Source organism: Moschus berezovskii, chromosome Y (genome assembly GCF_049115385.1).
Source record: "Moschus berezovskii isolate FMDL1 chromosome Y, NW_MosBer_1.0, whole genome shotgun sequence".
Lineage (NCBI taxonomy): Eukaryota > Metazoa > Chordata > Mammalia > Artiodactyla > Moschidae > Moschus > Moschus berezovskii.
Genome location: NC_142489.1, coordinates 17,616,593 through 17,637,009, shown reverse-complemented (window position 1 = coordinate 17,637,009; position 20,417 = coordinate 17,616,593).

Sequence of the window (20,417 nt, the reverse complement as noted above, 5' to 3'; positions counted from 1 at the left end):
TGGCATTGAAGCATGTATGTTGTCATATGTGAAGCGAATCACCAGTTCAAGGTCGATGCTTGTTACAGGATGCTCGGGGCTAGTGTGCGAGGATGACCCAGAGGGAGGATAAAGGGAGGAGGGAGGTGGGAGGGGGGTTCACGAAGGGGAACTCATGTACACCCGGGGTGGATTCATGTAAATATATGGCAAAACCAACCAATATAATATTGTAAAATAATTAGCCTCCAAGAAAAAAGTAAATGAAGTACAAAAAAGAAGTTTCTCAGGAGGCAGGTCAGGTGGTATGGTATTCCCATCTATTGAAGAATTTTCCACACTTTTTGTGTTCCACAAGCCAAAGGTTTTGACATAGTCAATAAAGCAGTGGGTGTTTTTCTGGAACTTGCTTGCTTTTTTGAGCATACAACGGGTGTGGGCAATTTGATCTCTTGTTCCTCTGCCTTTTCTAAACGCAGCTTGAACCTCTGGATATTCTACCTTTGCATACTGTTGAAAACTTCCTTGGAGAATTCCGTGCATTACTTTTTGCTTTATGTGACATGAGTGCAATTGTGTGTTAGTTCAAAGAGTCTGAAATTGTCTTTCTTTGGGAATGCGATGAAAAGTGATCATTTTCAGTCCTGTGGCCACTGATGAGTTCTCCAAATTTGCCTTCATATTGAGTGCAGCACTTTCACAGCAGCATATTTTAGGATTTGAAATATCTCAATTGTATAGCCATCATCTCCAACAGGTTTGTTCTCACTAATGTTTCCTAAACCCTTCTTGACTATGCATTCTAGGATATCTGGGTCTAGGTGAGTGATGATACCACCGTGCTTTTCAGGGCTGAACATTTCCTTTGTGTTTTTGCCACCTCTTCTAATATTTCTGCTTCTCTTTGTTCCCTAATATGCGTGTCCTTTATTGTGCCCTTCATTACATAAAATATTCCCCTGGTATACTTAATTTCCTTGAGGAGATCTCTAGTCTTTCTTATTCTATTGTTTTCCTCTATTTATTGGCATAGAACAATGAGGAAAATTTTCTTATAAGCCATAGCTATCCTTCAAAACTCTACATTCAGATGGGTGTAAATTCCCTGTTCTTTTTTCCCTTTGACTTCTCTCTCTCTTTCTTTTTGTTTCCTTTTCCTCAGCTGTTTTTAAACCTTCTTCAGGTAACAATTTTGCGTTTTGCATTTCTTTCTATTGGGGATATTCTTCATTGCTTCATTTTGTACAATGTCACAAACTTCTGTACAAAGTTCTTTCTCAGATCTATTCCATGAATCAATTTGACATTTGCTGTTGCACTCAAAAGAGATTTTATTTAGGTTATAACCAAATGATCAAGGGGTTTTCCCTACTTTCTTCAATGTCAGTACAGATTTTTTTTTTCAATATATTGTTGATCTGAGCCACAGTCAACTCCAAGTATTGTTTCTGACTGAATGTATAGAGACTTCAGCAATACATGAACTGTGAACTTCCAGATGTTCAAGCTGCTTTTAGAAAAGGCAGAGGAACCAGAGATCACACAGCCAACATCCGCTCAATCATAGAAAAATCAGAAGAGTTCCAGAAAACACATCTATTTCTGCTTTATTGACTATGACAAAGCCTTTGTCTGTGTGGATCACAATAAATTGTGGACAATTTTGAAAGAGATGGGGATACCTGGCAACCTGACCTACCTCTTGAGAAACCTATGTGCAGGTCAGGAATCAACAGTTAAAACCGGACATGAAACAACAGACTTGTTCCAAATAGGGAAAGGAGTACGTCAATGCTGTATATTGTCACCCTGCTTATTTAACTTATATGCAGATTATATCATTAGAAACGCTGGGCTGGAAGAAGAAACTGGAATCAAGATTGCCGGGAGAAATATCAATAACCTGAAGGTATGCAGATGACATCACCCAAATGGCAGAGGGTGAAGAGGAACTGAAAAGTCTCTTGATGAAAGTGAAAGAAGACAGTGAAGAAATTTCCTTAGAGCTCAACTTTCAGACAACTAAGATCATGGCATCTGGTCCCATCACGTCATGGAAATAGATGGGGAAACAGTGGAAACAGTGTCAGGCTTTACTTTGGGGGGCGCCAAAGTTCCTGATGATGGTGATTGTGGGCATGTAAGTAAAAGATATTTACTCCTCAGAAGGAAAGTGATGACTAACCTAGATATTATATTAAAAAGCAAAGACATCACTTTACCAACAAAGGTCCGTCTAGTCAAGGCTATTTTTTTTCCAGTGGTCCTGTATGGATGTGAGAGTTAGATGGTGAAGAATGTTGAGTGCCAAACAATTGATGCTTTTGAACTGTGGTTTTGGAGAGACTCTTGAGAGTCCCTTGGACTCCTAGGAAATGGAACCAGTCCTAAAGGACTGATTCTAAAGGACATCAGTGTTGGTTGACCTTTGAGAGGACTGATGCTAAAGCTGAAACTCTAATACTTTGGCCACCTCATGAGGAGAGTTGACTCAATAGACAATACCCTGATGCTGGGAGGGATTGGGGGCAGGAGGAGAAGGGGACGAAAGAGGATGAGATGGTTGGATGGCATCTCCCACGCCATGGACATGAGTTTCAGTAACTCTAGGAGTTGGTGATTAACAGGGAGGCCTGTTGTGCTGCGGCTCATGGGGTCACAAAGACTTGCACATGACTCAGCGACTGAACTGAACTGATCTGAACTGAAAGAGATTTTTTATCCTCAGCTCCATAGTATATTATCAGTTGGATTTTGGTATTGATCATCTGATGATGTGCATGTGTGGAGTCTCATCTCGTGTTGTTGGAGGAGGGTGTATACAATGACAGTAACTTGTCTTGACAAAACTGTGTTAGATTTTGCCCTGGTTTTTTTTGTACCCGAACGCCAAACATGTCTGTTTCTTTAGGTAGTTCTCAATTTCGTACTTTTCCATTCCAGTCCCATATGATGAAAATAGCAGTTTATTTTTTGTGTGTAAGTCCTAGAATGTCCTATTGGTAATCACAGAACCACTCAACCTCAGCTTCACCCTGGCCTTCAGCTCACCTTCAACTTTAGCATTACTGGTCATGATGCAAACTTGGATTACAGTGCTAATGAACGGGTAGCCTTGAAAACAAGCAGAGATGTTTCATTTTTATATTGCAATCAAGTACTGCATTTCACACTCTTTTCATTGATGAGGGCAGATTCTTCCATTTTTTTCTCTAGGGATTCTTGCCCACCTTAGAAGATAAACAATTTTAATTCACTGATTGTTGAAACTTTGATCCTCACACTTGTCATCTCCTGTTTGACCATGTAAATTTTACCTTCATCATGGACCTCACATTCTCGGTTCCTATGAAATATCATTCTTTACAGCATCAAACTTTACTTTTATTACCACTCATATCCACAACTCGGTGTTGTTTCTCCTTTGGCTCCATCTCTTCATTTTCTCTGGAGTTACTTCCTCACTGAGTTCCAGAAATATATAGGACACCTACCAATCTGGATAGTTCATCTTTCAGTGTCCTATCTTTTTGGCTTTTCATATTGTTCATGGGATTTTCAAAGCAAGGATACTTGAGAGGTTTTCCATTCCCTTCTCCAGTTGACCACATTTTTCCAGAATTCTCCACCATCTAGAATCCATCCTGGATGGCCCTACAGGGGATGTCTCATAGTTTCATTGAGGTTGAAAGGCTGTGATCCATTTGAACACTTGGGTTAATTTTCTGTGATTGTGCTTTTCATTCTCTCTGCCCTCTGATGGATAAAGATAAGAGGCTTATGAAAACTTCCTGATGGGAGAAACAGACTGTGAGTGAGCCTCGGTCCTGCTCTGATATATGGGGCCATATTCAGTGAATCTTTAATCTAATTTACTCTTGATGGGTGTGGCTGTTTTCAGGCCCACACAGTTTGAATTGAGCCCAAGCTGTCATATGGGAAAGGAAAGTAATTGGGACCTCCTTCAAAAGGATTTAAGCAAGCACTCTTGTATTCAGTGACCAAGACCCCTCTGCATCCCACTCTCTGCCACAGACTCCTGGACACTCACGAGCAAGTCTGGCTCAGTCTCTTTGGGGGACATTGTTCCTTATTCTTAACTCCTCATGCACAAAAGGTTTTGTGTGTGTCCTCCAACAGTCTGTTTCACTCCTGTGGAAGTTGTATAATCAAATCCCACTGGCCTCCAGAGTCAAATTCCCTGCGGTTCTCAGTCCCTTTGCCAGATCCCCAGGTTGAGAAAACTGTAGGAGTCCTAGAACGTCCTTAAATGCACAAAACTTTCTTTGGAATCAGAATCCTGCAACTTGTGGATTGTGTGCTAGGCGGCTTTATGTTAGTTTGAAAAGTGACCTTCTCTGAGAGATCTCATGTCACAAACTGCATGACCCAGGTCTGTATCAGCTGAAGCCTCTCTTCCCTGTCAGGCGATTGTTGACCCATGCCTCTGCAGGAGACACTCAATCACTCAAATGCAGTTCTGACTCTGTCTCTGTGCGGTCTCTGGTTATAGGGGCACAAAATGTTTTATTGAGCACTTGAGGCATTGCTGGTATTTATTAATTCTAAATGCAAATTCACCACTGCTACAGTCTTGGTGGGGCTTTTCCTTTGCCCTTGGACATATGTTGTTGTTGCTGTTTTTGGTGGGACCCAACATTCTCGTGTCAGTGGTCCTTCAGAAACAAGCTGTAATTTTGGAGATCTCAAAGAAAACCTTGGGTTCACACCCTTCTGCTTTCCCATCTTCACACCCTCACGGGAACACACTGTCAAAGGGGGAAATGCCTCCATCCCACATCTGCACTTTCTTCACCTTTCTGGGCTGTCAGATAGGCTGGAAGAGCCTGGACAGAGCCAAGGTCACCCTGTGTTTTCTAGGATGCGTGTGGTTTCACAATGAAGGATCCTACCTTTTCATGTCATTTGTCTCACATTATGCTATTGTTGGCCACTCGTAAAGAGAGTGTTACCTGATTGGCTGATCCAAGGCAGCACTATCCCAGGACCTTCCTCTAATTTGGAAAAAAAATTCTCCAGTTCCATAGGTTTTCTTTCTGTTCCTCCTTCTTTCAGTTTCTACTCTTTTCTGAAGGACCTTCACCTCTTCACAGTCTTATTTTCAGTTATAACCATGCCCACCGTTTCCACAGGCCAGCCTACTTCCCACAGACTAAAGGGTCCACAGGATATGTTTTAAAAGCCCCACACTACTGGAGTTATACTGGATGAAGCTTCAAGCGTTCCACATCCTCTTCCTGGTAGACACACACATCACCACAGCAGAAAGTGTGAGCTTTTTCATGTCTCTTGATGCAAACCCAGATTTGTGAATTCACAGTCCTGAGTTGTCACTGATCATCCTTTCCTCATTCCGTATATCAGAGATGCATGGAGCAGTCTCTCCCAGTCTGTGAATGTCTGGTGCCTCCTTCTGCTTGCTCCATATCTCGTGGTCTGTAACTTTCATCTCTGTGTCAGCTGTGATTGGATGCACATCCACAGAGAAAAACACACAAACACGAGAAACAAGCCTACTTGGCTAGACACACACAAATGTGCAAGGCACACAGAAACAGGAAAACAGGGAACATAGGTGTTTCTGCAGCTGAAGAACCAGTGCCTCATATGAAATATAGAGATTTCCATATTTCTTATAGGAAAATATCCATTCTGAACTCAAATATGAAGTGTAGAGAAGTCCAAATTCCATGACGGAGACTTTCCCCCAGATTTTGATACAGTAAGTACAAACCATTTCCCACTTCATGGAATGCATTCTTTGTTTTGGTATATGTTTTCAGAAATACAACAACCTCTTTACTTCATGAAGAAACAGTGGTGCCCATATTTTCACTTATGCAATAAAGATAGTTCCAATTTCGTACTGGTTTTCCATGTCTTCAAAAAGCAGTGCTAAGATTTTCATGTGTGACATTTCCAGAACTTCACACTTAATGGTAAAGGACCACCACCCAGATTCATGTATGAGGTGTAGACTAGTCCACATTTCACATTAAAAAAAGAAAATCATCCTGATTTTCTTAAAATGAAGGAAAAAATGCAATATATCATGGAGTAAAACAAGCATCACCATATTTGCACCTAAAAATGTAGATAATTCTCCATTTGAGTTCACTTCATTCCAGTCTCTTAGTCTTGTTCAACTTTTGCGACCCCATGAACTGCAGCTTGCCATGCTTCCCTGTTCTTCACCAACTCCCAGAGCCTACACAAACTCATGTCTGTCGAGTCGGTGACACCATCTAACCATCTCATCCTCTGTGGTCCTCTTCTCTTATTGCCTTCAATGTTTCCCAGCATCAGGGGTTTTTCCAATGAATCAGTTCTTTGCATCAGGGGTCAGAAATATTGGAGTTTATGTTTCAGCATCAGGGCTTCCAATGTATATTCAGGACCGATTTCCTTTAACCTCCTTGCAGTCCAAGTGACTCTCAAGGGTCTTCATCAATGCCTCATTTTAAAGGCATCAGTTCTTCCATGCTCAGCTGTCTTTACAGTCTAAAGCTCACATCTGTACATTACTGCTGGAGAAACCATCACTTTGACCAGGTGGACCTTCGCTGGCAAAGTAATGTCTCTGCTTTCAATATGCTGTCTAGGTAGTTCGTAGCTATTAATCCAAGTACTAAGCGCCTTTTAATTTTATGGCTGCAGTCACAATATACAATTATTTTGGAGCTCCCCAAAATAAAGTCTGTCAGTATTTCCATTGTTTCTCCATCCATATTTTAGGCATCGATGTGACCATATGTCATGATATTAGTTTTCTGAATGTTGAGTTTTAACTCAAAATTTTCAGTCTGCCCTTTCATTTTCATCAAGAGGTTCTTTATATCTACTTCATCTTCCTCTATAAGAGTGATTTCATCATGTATTTGAGGCTGTTGGTATTTTTCGAAGCAATCTTTATTCATACTTGTGTTTCTTAAAGCCTGGCATTTAGCATGTTGTACACAAAATATGAACTATGGATGGAGGTTTGTGACTTTGTACAGGAGACAGGAACCAAGACCATCCCCAAGAAAATGAAAAGCAAAAAAGAAAACCGGTTGTCTGAGAAGACCTTACAAAGATCTATGGAAAAAATAAATTAAGCCAGAAACAAAGGAGAAAAGGAAAGATTTATCCATTTGAATGCAGAGTTGCAAATAATAGCAAGGAGAGTTAAGAAAGCCTTCCTGAGTGATAAATGCAAAGAAATAGATGGGAACAATAGGAAGGGAAAGACTAGAGACCCTTCAAGAAAATTTGAGATACCGAGGGAATATTTCATGTAAAGAAGGGTTCAATAAAGAACAGAAATTGTATAGACCTAATGAAGCAGACAATATTAAGAAGAGGTGCAGCAAATACTCAGAAGAACTGTATAAAAAAGTTCTTTACCATGTATATAATCACGATGTTGTGATCACTTACCCTCACCTAGGGTCATACATCCTGGACTGCGAAGTCAAGTGGGCCTTAGGAAATATCACTATGAACAAAGCCAGTGGAAGTGACAGAATTTCAGTTGAGTTATTTCAAATCCTAAAAGATGATGCTGTGAAAGTGTTGCACTCAATATGTCAGCAAACTTGGAAAGCTCAGCAGAGACCACAGAACTGGAAATGGTTAGCTTTCATTCCAATCCCAAAGAAAGGCAATGGCAAAGAATGCTCAAACCTACCGCTCAATTGCACTAATCTCACATGCTAGTAAATAATGTTCAATATTCTCCAAACCAGGATTCAAAAATGGGTGAGCCGTAAACTTCCAAAAGTTCAAGGTGGTTTTAGAAAAGGTAGAGGAACCAGAGATCAAACAGCCAACATCTGCTGGATTGTCAAAAAAGGAATAGAGTTCCAGAAAAACATCTCTTTCTGCTTTATTCACTATGCAAAAACCTCTGACTGTGTGGATCTCAAAGAACTATGGAAAATTCTGAAAGAGATTGGAACACCAGACAACCTGACTTGCCTCTTGAGAAACCTGTATGCAAGTCAGGAATGAATAGTTAGTACTGAATATGGAACAACATCCTGGTTCCAAATAGGAAAATGAGCATATCAAGGCTGTACTGTCACCCTGCTTATTTAACTTATTTGCAGAGTACATCATGAGAAGTGCTGGGCTGAAAGAAGCACAAGCTGGAATTAAGATTGCTGGGAGAAATATCAATAACGTCAGATATACAGATGACACAATACATATGGCAGAAAGTAAAGAAAATAGTTTCTTGATTTAACGTAATGAGGAAAGTGAACACGTTGGCTTAAAGTTCTACTTTTCAAAACTCAGATTATGGCCTCCAGTCCCATCAGTTCTGGCAAACAAATGGGGAAAGAATGGCAGACAATATTATTTTTTTTTGGGGGGGGTGTCCAAAATCAATGCAGATGTTTATTGTAGCCATGAAACTAAAAATACTTACTCCTTGGAAGGAAAGTTATGACCATGCTAGACAGCATATTAAAAAGCAGAGACCTGATTTTGCCAAAAAAGCTCTGTTTAGTCAAGCTATGGTTTTTGCAGCAGTCATGTATGGATGTGTTATCTGGACTATGAAGAGTGCCAAGAATTGATGCTTTTGAACTGTGGTGTTGGAGAAGACTCTTGAGTGTCCATTGGACTGCAAGGATATGCAACCAGCCAATCTTAAAGGAGATGAATCCTGAATTTTCATTGGAATGACGAATGTTGAAGTTGAAACTCCAATACTTTGGCCAGCCGATGAGAACAACTGACTCAATGGAAAAGATCCTCATGCTGCGAAAGATTGAGGGTAGGAAGAGAAAGGGATGATAGAGGATGAGATGGTTAGATAGCATCACCGACTCAATGGACATGAGTTTGGGTACACTCAAGGACTTGGTAACGGACAAGGAGGTCTGGAGTTCTGCGGTTCATGGGGTCACAAAGAGTCGGACACCACTGAGCAACGGAAGTGGACGTTACATATAATTTAAATGAGCAGGTTGAAAATATGCAGCCTTGTCATAATCCTTTCCTTATTTGGAAGCAGTCCATTGCTTTAAATCAAGTTGTAACAGTTGCTTCTTGAGTTGCATACAGATTTCCTAGGAGGCAGATCAAGTGATCTGGTATTCCTATCACATTAAGTTTTCCATAGTGTCTTGTGATCCACACAGTCAAGACCTTTGATATAAACATGAAGTAGAAGTAGATTTTTGTTTCTTTGTTTGTTTGTTTCTGTAGCTCTCTTATTTTGATGATCCCACAGATGTTGGATACTTAATTTCTGGTTCTTCTGCTTTTATGAAATCCAGCTCGAACATCTGGAGTTTCATGGTTCATGTACTTTTGAAGCCTGGCTTGTAGAATTTTGAACATTACTTTGCTTCGTTTTGAGATGAGGGCAACTGTATGTTTGTATGCACAGTCTTTGGCAGTATCTTTTTGTGGGATAGAAATGAACTTTTTAAGGCCTGTGTCTATTGCTGAGTTTTCCAAATTTGCTGACATATTGAGTGAAGCACTTACACAGCTGTTAAATAACTCAACTAGAATTCCATCAATTCCACTAGCTTGTTCATATGGATGCTCCATAAGGACTGCTTGATTTCACATTCTAAAATGTCTGGCTCTAGGTTAGTGATCAAAACATCTTGGTTATCTGGGTAATGAACACCCTTTTTTGTATAGTTCTGTGTATGGCTGCCACCTCTTCTTAGTGTCTTCTGCTTCCATTACGTCCATGAAAATTCTGTACATTATTTTGACCATCTTTGCATGAAATATTCCTTTGGTATCTCTAATTTTCTTGAAGGGATCTCTGGTCTACCCCACCCTATTATTTTCCTCTATTTCTTTGCTTTGATCACTGATGAAGCCTTTCTTATCTTTCCTTCCTATACTTTGGAACTCTGCCTTAAAATGGGGATATTTTTCGTTTTCTCCTTTGCTTTCAGCTTCTATTCTTTTCTCATCTATTTGTAAAGCATCTTTGGAAAACCATTATGCCTTTTTGTATTTCTTTTTCTTGAGGATTGCTTGGTCACTGCTTCTTATACAAAGCCACAAACCTCTGTCTGGGTTTCTTCAGGCACATATTCTCTCAGATCTAATCCCTTGAAACTATTTGTCACTATTTTTAATCCTAAAGGATTTGATTGAGATCATACATGAAGAGTCTAGTGGTTTTCACTCCTTTTTAAATTTAAGTCTGATTTGGAAATAAGCAGTTCATGATCTGATCCACAGTTAACCCTCTGTCCTGTTTTTGCTGACTGTGTATAGCTTCTCCATCTTCGGCTGCAAAGAAAAGAATCAACCTGATTTCAGTATTGCACATCTGGTGATTCCATGTGTAGCGTCTTCTCTTGTGTTGTCGACCAGGGTGCTTGCTATAAGCTGTGTGCTCTCTTTGCAGAGCTCTGTTAATATTTTACTGGATTCCTTTGGTACTCGGATGCCAAATTTGTCTGTTACTCAGGTACCTTTTGACTTTCTACATTTGCATTCCATTCCTCTCTGATGAAAAAGACATCTATTTTGGGGTGTTAGTTCTAGACCATCTTGTAAGTCTTCATAGAACTGTTCCACTTCAATTACTTCAGCATAACTAGTCAGGACACAGCCTTGGATTACTACATTATTGAATGGTTTGTCTTGGAAATGAGCAAAGATCCTTCTTCTTGGTAGACATCTTGTGATCTGTTACCTTCATCTCTTCATCAGCTGTGGAAATACACATATCTACACAGAAAAAACAGAAAAACACAGCTCATAAACTCACACGTGTAGACACACACAAATGTTTAAGGCACAGGGAAACAGAAAAACTGGGTACATAGGTGTTTCTGTAACTGAAGAACCAGTACTTCAAAGGAAATATAGAGATTTCCATGTTTTTTATAGGAAAATATCCATTCTGATCACAAATTTGAAATATAGAGAAGTCGAACATCCAAGATGGAAAATTAGCCCCTAGCTTTTAATACAGTAAATACAGGACATCACACATTTCATGGAAGAAACTCTTTATTTTCCTATATGTTTGAGAAAAGCAAAGATTCTCTAATTTATGAAGTAACAATGGTGTCCATATTTTCATCTGTGCAATATAGAAAATTGAAACTTCATACTGGTTCTCCTTATCTTCAGAAAGTCATTGACAAGATTTTCATATGTAAAACATACATATTTCCTCATTTAATGGTAGAGAAACACTAACCGGGTTTTCAAACATGAGATTTAAAGAATTCCATATTTCACCTAAGAAAAACAGCTTCCATATTTCCATGAATGAAATAAAAAAAAAATGCAAAGTAACATGTCGTAAAACTAGCATCACTATATTCTCATGTAAAAATGTAGGTGATTGTACATTTGATTTTACTTCAGTTCAACCTCTGGATCATGTTCAACACTTTGTGACACCATGGACACCAGTGTCCCACGCTTCCCTTTCCATCACCAACTCCCGGAGCATACACAAACTCACGTCCATCGAGTTGGTGATTCCTTCCAACCATCTCATCCTCTGTCGTCCTCTTCTGCTTCAGTCGTCAATGTTTCCAACCATCAAGGTCTTTTCAAATATGTCAGTTATTCTCATCAGGTGGCCAGATTATTGGAGCTTCACCTTCAGGATCAGTCCTTCCAATGAATATTCAGGATTGATTTCCTTTAGCCTCCTTAAGGCCAAGAGACACTTAGAGTCTTCAGCAAAACTAGTTGAAAAGCATCAAGAATCCTGCACTCAGCTATCTGTAGAGTCCAAATCTCACATCCATGCATGACTGCTGGAAAAACCATACTTTGACTATTTGGAACTTGGCAAAGAAATGCTTCTGCTTTCCAATGTGCTGTCTATTTTGGTCATAGCTTTCTTCTGAGGAGTATATCTTTTCATTTCGTGGTGCAGTCAATATCAGCAGTACTTTTAGAGCCCACAAAATAGTGTCTTTTGCTATTTCCATTGTTTCTCCCTTTGCTAAGCATTGATTGGTTTGGGTGTCATGATGTTAGTTCTCTGAAAGTTGAGTTTTTAAGCCAAATTGTTCACTCTCCTCTTTCATTTTCATCAAAAGGCTCTTTAGTTATTCTTCACTTTCTGCCATAAGGGTGATGTCATCTACTTCCAAGAGTTTATTTGTCTTTCTCCCAGCAGTATTAATTCAAGCTTGTGCATCATCCAGCTTGGCATTTCACAAGTTTTACACTGCATAGAGGTTAATTAAGCAGGGTGACAATATGCAGCCTTGGCACAATATCCTGTTACTTCTTTACCTGGATATAGATTTCTCAAGAAGCAGGTCAGATGGTCTGGTTTTCCCACCACTTTATTTATTTTTTTCCCCCACAATTTGTTGTGATTCTTACAGTCACAGGCTTCGGCATAAAGAATGAAGCAGAAGTAGAGGTTTTGGTTTTTCTTTTTCTTTTTGGAGATCTCTTGCGTTTCTGATGGTCCCATGGATTTTGGCAATTTGATCTTTCATTCCTCACCCTTGTCTAAATCCAGCTGGAACATGTGGAAGTTCATTGTTCATGTACATTTGAATCTGGATGGGAGAATTTTGACAATTACTCTTCTACCGTTTGACTTGGGGGCAAATGTGTAGTACTGTGAACATTCCTTGAGATTTGGGCTTTCTTTGGGATTGGACTGAAAACTGAAATTTTCCAGTCCTGTGGCAATTGCTGAGTTTTTCAAATTTGCTGGCATATTGAGTGTAGAATTTTCATAGAATCATCTTTTCGCCTGTGAAATAACTCTACTGACATTCCATTAACTCCACTAGTTTTCACCATATGATGCTTCATAAGGATTACTTGACTGGACATTCCAAGATGTCTAGGTCTAGGTGAATGATCACACTATCGTGGTTATCTGGGTATTGAAGATCCTTTTCTATAGTTCTTCTGTGTATTCTTGACACATCTTCTTGATATATTCTGCTTCTGTTAGATCTGCAACATTTATGTTCTTTATTTGACCATCTTGTTATGAATTGTTCCCTTGGTATCTTAATTGTCTTGAAGAGATCTCGTCGTTTCCATGCCATTTTTCCCTCTGCTTCTTTGGGTTTTTCACTGAGGTAGACTTTCTTATGTCTCCTTCCTCTTCTTTGGAACTCTGCACACACAAATATATCCGTCCTTTTCTCCTTTGTTTTAGCTTCTTTTCGTTTCTCAGCAATTTGTAAGGTATATTCAGACACCCATTTTGTCTTTTTGCATTTCTGTTTCTTGAGGATCGTCTTGATCACTGCTTTTTGCACAATGTCACAAACCTCTGTCTGTAGTTCATCAGGAACTCTATCAGATTTAATCCCTTGGATCTATTTGTCACTTTCACTGTGCAATTATACGGGAAATGATTGAGGTCTTACGTGAATAGTTTAGTGGTTTCCCTACTATTTTAAATTTAAATCTGAATTTGGCAATAAAGAGTTTATGAACTGAGTCACAATAGATCACAATCTTATTTTTGCTGACTGAATATAGTTTCTCCATCTTTGGCTGCAAAGAAAAGAATCTGGCTTCAGTTTTGACCATCTGATAATGTCCATGTATAGAATCTTGTCTTGTGTTGCTGGAAGTGAGTGCTTTCTATGAGCAGTGTGTTCCCTTGGCAAAGCTCTATTTCTTTTCACTGGCTTCGTTTTGTTGTCCAAAGCCAAATTTGTTTGTTGCATCAGGTATCTCTGGACTTCCTACTTTTGCATTCCATTCCGCTATGATGAAAAGGATATTTTTTATGGTTTCTTCACAAAGCTGCACTACATCAGCTTCTTCAGCATTACTATTTGTTGCACAGGCATGGATTACTCTGATGTTGACGGGTTTATTTTGAAAAAGAACAGAGATCATTCCGTCGTTTTTGAGATTGCCTCCAATACTACATTTTGAACTCCTTGTTAACTATGACAGCTAGTCCATTTTCTGTAAGGGCTTCTTTCCCACAATAGTAGACATAATGGTCATCTGAGTTAAATTCACCCCTTCCAGTCCATTTTAATTCACTGATTCCTAAAATATCGATGTACACTCCTGCTATCACCTGTTTGACCCCTTCTGAATGACCTTAATTCACGGACCTAACCTTCCAGGTTCCCATGCATTATTACTCTTTACAGCATCAGAATTCTGTCCATTACCAGTCACATCTGGAACTGGCTTCTGCTTTTACTCTGGCTCCATACATTCATTTTTTCTGTCGTTTCCTCTCCACTGATCTGCTGTAGCATGTTTGTCAACTACCAACCTTGGGAGTTCCTCTTTCTGTATGCTATATTTTGCCATTACATGTTGCTCATGGGTTTCTCAAGGCAGGAATACTGAAGCAGTTTTTCATTCCCTTCTCCAAGGAACACATTTTGTCAGAACCCTTGACTATGACCCAGCCATCTTGGGTGGCCCTACATGCCTGGTCATTAATTTCATTGAGTTAGACAAGGTTATGGACCAGGTGATCAGTTTGGTTAGTTTTCTGTGATTATTATTTTCATTTTCTCTTCCCTCTGATGGATAAATATAAGAAGCTTGTGGAAATTTCCTGATGGGAGAGACTAACTGAGGGGAAAACTGGTTTTTATTCAGAGGAACAGGTCCATGTTCAGTTGAGTTCAGTTTTGCGGCTCAATCATGTTCAAATCTTTGCATGCCCACTGGGAGAAATAACAATAACCTCAGATATGCAGATGACAACCCCCTTATGGCAGAAAGTGAACAGGAACTAAAAAGCCTTTTGATGAAAGTGAAAGAGGAGACTGAAAAGGTTGGCTTGAAGCTCAACATTCAGAATACGAAGATCATGGTATCTGGGCCCACCACTTCATGGGAAATAGATGGGAAACAGTGGAAACAGTGTCAGACTTAATTTTTTTGGGCTCCAAAAACACTGCAGATGCTGATTGCAGCCATGAAATTAAAATACGCTTACTCCTTGGAAGGAAAGTTATGACCAACCTAGATAGTATATTAAAAAGCAGAGACATTACTTTGTTTTTTTTTTTTGTTGTTGTTAAAAATATTTTTACTGAAAAAGCACAAATGCAAAGAAATGAACAGAGGAAAATTTATGCATCGAACCTGGACTGGTCACTTATGATAATATACATGCTACAATTCCATTCTCCCCAATCATTCCACCTTCACCCTCTCCCACAGAGTCCCAAAGACTGTTCTAAATGCCTCTGTCTCTTTTGCAGTCCAGAGACATTACTTTGCCAACTAAGGTCGGTCTAGTCAAGGCTATGGGTTTTCTCGGGGTCATGTATGGATGTGAGAGTTGGACTGTGAAGAAAGGTGATCACCGAAGGATTGATGCTTTTGAACTGTGGTGCTGGAGAAGACTCTTGAGAGTCCCTTGGACTGCAAGGAGATCCAACCAGTCCATTCTAAAGGATCTCAATCCTGGGTGTTCATTGGAAGGACTGATGTTAAAGCTGAAACTGCAATACTTTGGCCACCTCATGCGATGAGTTGACTCACTGGAAAAGACTCTGATGCTGGGATGGATTGGGGCAGGATGAGAAGGGGATGAGAGATAATGAGAGGGCTGGATGGTATCACCGACTCGATGGAGATGAGTTTGAATGAACTCCGGGAGTTGGTGATGGACAGGGAGGCTTGGCGTGCTGTGATTCATGGGGTCACAAAGAGTCGGACATGACTGAGCGGCTGAACTGAACTGAACTAAACTGAAACTGCAGCATGTCGGGCTTTCTTAACCTTCACCAATTCACTTCAGTTCAGTTCAGTCGCTCAGTCGTGTCCGACTCTCCGCGACCCCATGAATCACAGCACGCCAGGCCTCCCTGTCCATCACCAACAACCGGAGTACACTCAAACTCATGTCCACAGAGTCGGTGATACCATCCAGCCATCTCATTCTCTGTCGTCCCCTTCTCCTCCCGCCCCCAACCTTTCCCAACATCAGTGTCTTTTCCAGTGAGTCAACTCGTGGCATGAGGTGGCCAAAGTATTGCAGTTTCAGCTTTAGCATCAGTCCCTCCAATGAACATCCAGGGTTGATCTCCTTTAGAATGGACTGGTTGGATCTCCTTGCAGTATAAGGGACTCTCAAGAGTCTTCTCCAACACCACAGTGCAAAACCATCGATTCTTCGGTGATCAGCCTTCTTCACAGTCCAACTCTCACATCCATACATGACCACGGGAAAAACCATTGCCTTGACTAGACGGACCTTGGTTGGCAAAGTAATGTCTCTGCTTTTTAATATACTATCAAGGTTGGTCATAACTTTCCTTCCAAGGAGCAAGCGTCTTTTAATTTCATGGCTGCAATCAGCATCCACAGTGATTTTGGAGCCCAAAAAAATAAAGTCTGACACTGTTTCCACTGTTTTTCCATCTATTTCCCATGAAGTGATGGGACCAGATGCCATGATCTTCGTTTTCTGAATGTTGAGCTTCAAGCCAACCTTTTCACTCTCCTCTTTCACTTTCATCAAGAGGCTTTTGAGTTCCTCTTCACTTTCTGCCATAAGGGTAGTGTCATCTGCATATCTGAGGTTATTGAAGTTTCTCCCAGCAATCTTGATTCCAGCTTGTGCTTCTTCCAGCCCAGCGTTCCTCATGATGTACTCTGCATAGAAGTTAAATAAGCAAGGTGACAATAAACAACCTTGACGTACACCTTTTCTATTTGGAACCAGTCTGTTGTTCCATGTCCAGTTCTAACAGTTGCTTCCTGACCTGCATACAAGTTTCTCAAGAGGCAGGTGAGGTGGTCTGGGATTCCTATCTCTTTCAGAATGTTCCACAGTTGATTGTGATCCACACAGTCAAAGGCTTTGGCATAGTCAATGAAGCAGAAATAGATGTTTTTCTGGAACTCTCTTGCTTTCTCCATGATTCAGCGGATGTTGGCAATTTGATCTCTGGTGCCTCTGCCTTTTCTAAAACCTGCTTGAACATCTGGGAGTTCACGGTTTACATACTGCTGAAGTCTGTCTTGGAGAATTTTAAGCATGACTTTACTAGCGTGTGAGATAAGTGCAATTGTCCGGTAGTTTGAGTATTCTTTGGCATTGCCTTTCATTGGGATTGGAATGAAGACTGACCTCTTCCTGTCCTGTGGCCACTGCTGAGTTTTCCAAATCTGCTGGCATATTGAGTGCAGCACTTTCACAGCATCATCTTTCAAGACTTGAAATAGCTCAACTGTAATTCCATCACCTCCACTAGCTTTGTTCGTAGTGATGCTTTCTAAGGCCCACTTGACTTCACATTCCAAGATGTCTGGCTCTAGGTCAGTGATCACATTATTGTGACTATCTTGGTCGTGAAGATCTTTTTTGTACAGTTCTTCTGTGTATTCCTGCCACCTCTTCTTAATATCTTCTGCTTCTGTTAGGTCCATACCATTTCTGTCCTTTATCGAGCCCATCTTTGCATGAAATGTTCCCTTGGAATCTCTACTTTTCTTGAAGAGCTCTCTTGTTTTTCCTATTCTGTTGTTTTCCTCTATTTCTTTGCAGTGATCACTGAGGAAGTCTTTCTTATCTCTCCTTGCTATTCTTTGGAACTCTGCATTCAGATGCTTATATCTTTCCTTTTCTCCTTTGCTTTTCACCTCTCTTCTTTTCACAGCTATTTGTAAGGCCTCCTCAGACAGCCATTTTGCTCTTCTGCATTTCTTTTCCATGGGGATGGTCTTGGTCCCTGTCTCCTGTACAATGTCACGAACCTCCGTCCAGAGTTCATCAGGCAGTCTATCAATCAGATCTAGTCACTTAAATCTATTTCTCACTTCCACTGTATAATCATAAGGGATTTGACTGAGGTCATATCTGAATGGTCTAGTGGTTTCCCCTACTTTCTTCAATTTAAGTCTGAATTTGGCAATAAGGAGTTCATGATCTGAGCCACAGTCAGCTCCTGGTCTTGTTTTCGCTAACTGTATACAGCTTCTCCATCTTTGGTTGCAAAGAATATAATCAATCTGATTTCGGTGTTGACCATCTGGTGATGTCCATGTGTAGAGTCTTCTCTTGTGTTGTTGGAAGAGGGTGTTTGCTATGACCAGTGCATTCTCTTGACAAAACTCTATTAGCCTTTGCCCTGCTTCATTCAGTGCTCCAAGGCCAAATTTGCCAGTTACTCCAGGTGTTTCTTGACTTCCTACTTCTTTTTTGGGTGTTAGTTCTAAAAGGTCTTGTAGGTCTTCATAGAACCGATTAACTTTGGCTTCTTCAGCATTACTGGTTGGGGCATAGGCCTGGATTACTGTAATATTGAATGTTTTTTCTTGGAAACGAACAGAAATCATCCTGTCATTTTTAAGATTGCATCCAAGTACTGCATTTCGGACTCTTTTGTTGACCATGATGGCTACTCCATTTCTTCTAAGGGATTCCTTCCCACAGTAGTAGATATAATGGTCATCCGAGTTAAATTCACCCATTCCAGTCCATTTTAATTCACTGATTCCTAGAATGTCTATGTTCACTCTTGCCATCTCCTGTTTGACCACTTCCAATTTGCCTTGATTCATGGACCTAACATTCCAGGTTCTTATGCAATATTGAGTTTACTCAAACTCATGTCCATTTATTCGGTATGCCATCCAACTATATTCTGTTGCCCTCATCCTCCCACCTTGTACCTTTCCCAGCAGCAGGATCTTTTCCAATGGGTCCGGTCTTCACATCAGGTGTCCAAAATATTGGAGCTTCACCTTTAGACCCAGTCCTTGCAAGGAATATTCAGGACTGATATCCCTTAGGATGATCTGGTTTGACTTCTGTTAGCCATTCAGGAGACTCTCAAGAGATTTCTCTAACACCACAGTTCAAAAGCATTAATTTTCCTGCTCAGATTTCTTTATAATCCATCTCTCACATGCATACATAACTTCCGGATAAAAAACAGCTTTGACTAGATTCATATTTCATGTAAAATTACAACACTAAATGCTCATATCTGAAATAAGTATAGTTCATGGCTTATAAGACAATGTGTACCCTGGTTTTCACTTGTGAAAGAACAAAAATCCCACCTTTCCATGTCCAAAATTCCTCAGCAGTTTTTCATGCATCAATTATAGAGAATTCATTACCGCATATCGGAGACTCTGCTTACAAATATAAATATGGGAGATATAGTGTATTCCCTATATGAGTTAGAAACATCCTCATCTAGATGATGAAATATAAAATATACAGAATTCCATGCTTTGAGCAATTATTTAGTTTATTTATTTTTAACTTAAGAATAATTATTTTACAGACTTTTGTTCAAAAGCATCAATTCTTCCACGCTCAGATTTCTTCACAGTCCAAATTTCACATCCATACATTACCACGGGAAAAACCTTAGCCCTGACTAGATGGACCTTTGTTGACAAAGTAATGTCTCTTATTTTTAATATGCTATCTAGTTTGGTCATAACTTTCCTTCCAAGGAGTTAACATCTTTTAATTTCCTGTCTGCAATCAGCATCCACATTGATTTTGGAACCCCAAAAAATAAAGTCTGACATTGTTTCCACTGTTTCCCCATCTATTTCCCATGAAGTGGTTTGCCCAGATGCCATGATCTTAGTTTTCTGAATTTTGCGCTTTAAGCCAACCTTTTCACTCTCCTTTTTCACTTTCATCAAGAGGTGTTTTAATTCCTCTTCACTTTCTGTCATAAGGGTGGTGTCATCTGCATATTTAAGGTTACCAATATTTCTCCCGGTAGTCTTGATACCCGCTTGTGCTTCTTCCAGCCCAGTGTTTCTCAAGATGTATTCTGCATATAAGTTAAATAAGTAGGGTGACAATATTTAGCCTTGACATACTCCTTTTCCTATTTGAAACCAGTCTGTTGTTCCATGTCCAGCACTAACTGCTCTTTCCTCACCTGCATATAATTCTCTCAAGAAACAGGTCAGGTTGTCTGCTCTTCCCATCTCTTCCAAAATTTTCCACAGTTTATTGTGATCCATACAGTCAAAGGCTTTGCATAGTCAATAAAGCAGAAAAAGATGTATTTCTGGAACTCTCTTGCTTTTTCAATGATCCATCGGATGTTGACAATTTGATCTCTCTTTCCTCTGCCTTTTCTAAAACCAATTTGAACATGTTTAACACTTCTGTTTGAAGAGTAGTAATGGGATGAGATTCCCCTATCTTTGTTTTTATGAAGGTTGAGTTGTCAGCATGGTTTTACACACTTCTCACTCAATCTCATCAAAAGACTATTTCCTCTTCATTTTCTATTTGTTTCTGTGTTGCAATCGATATATATGAGGCTGTTGATGTTTCTCCCAAACCCTGATGCCAGCTTGTGATTTACTCATTTGGTATTTTAATAGTATAATCTACTTAAGATTCTCATAAGCAGAGTGACAATATAGAGATTCGTCACACTCTTTTCCCAGTTTTAAACATTTAATTGTTCCATGTCTTGTCCCAATTCTTGTGGCTTGACTCATTTAAGGGTGCTTTCAACTTT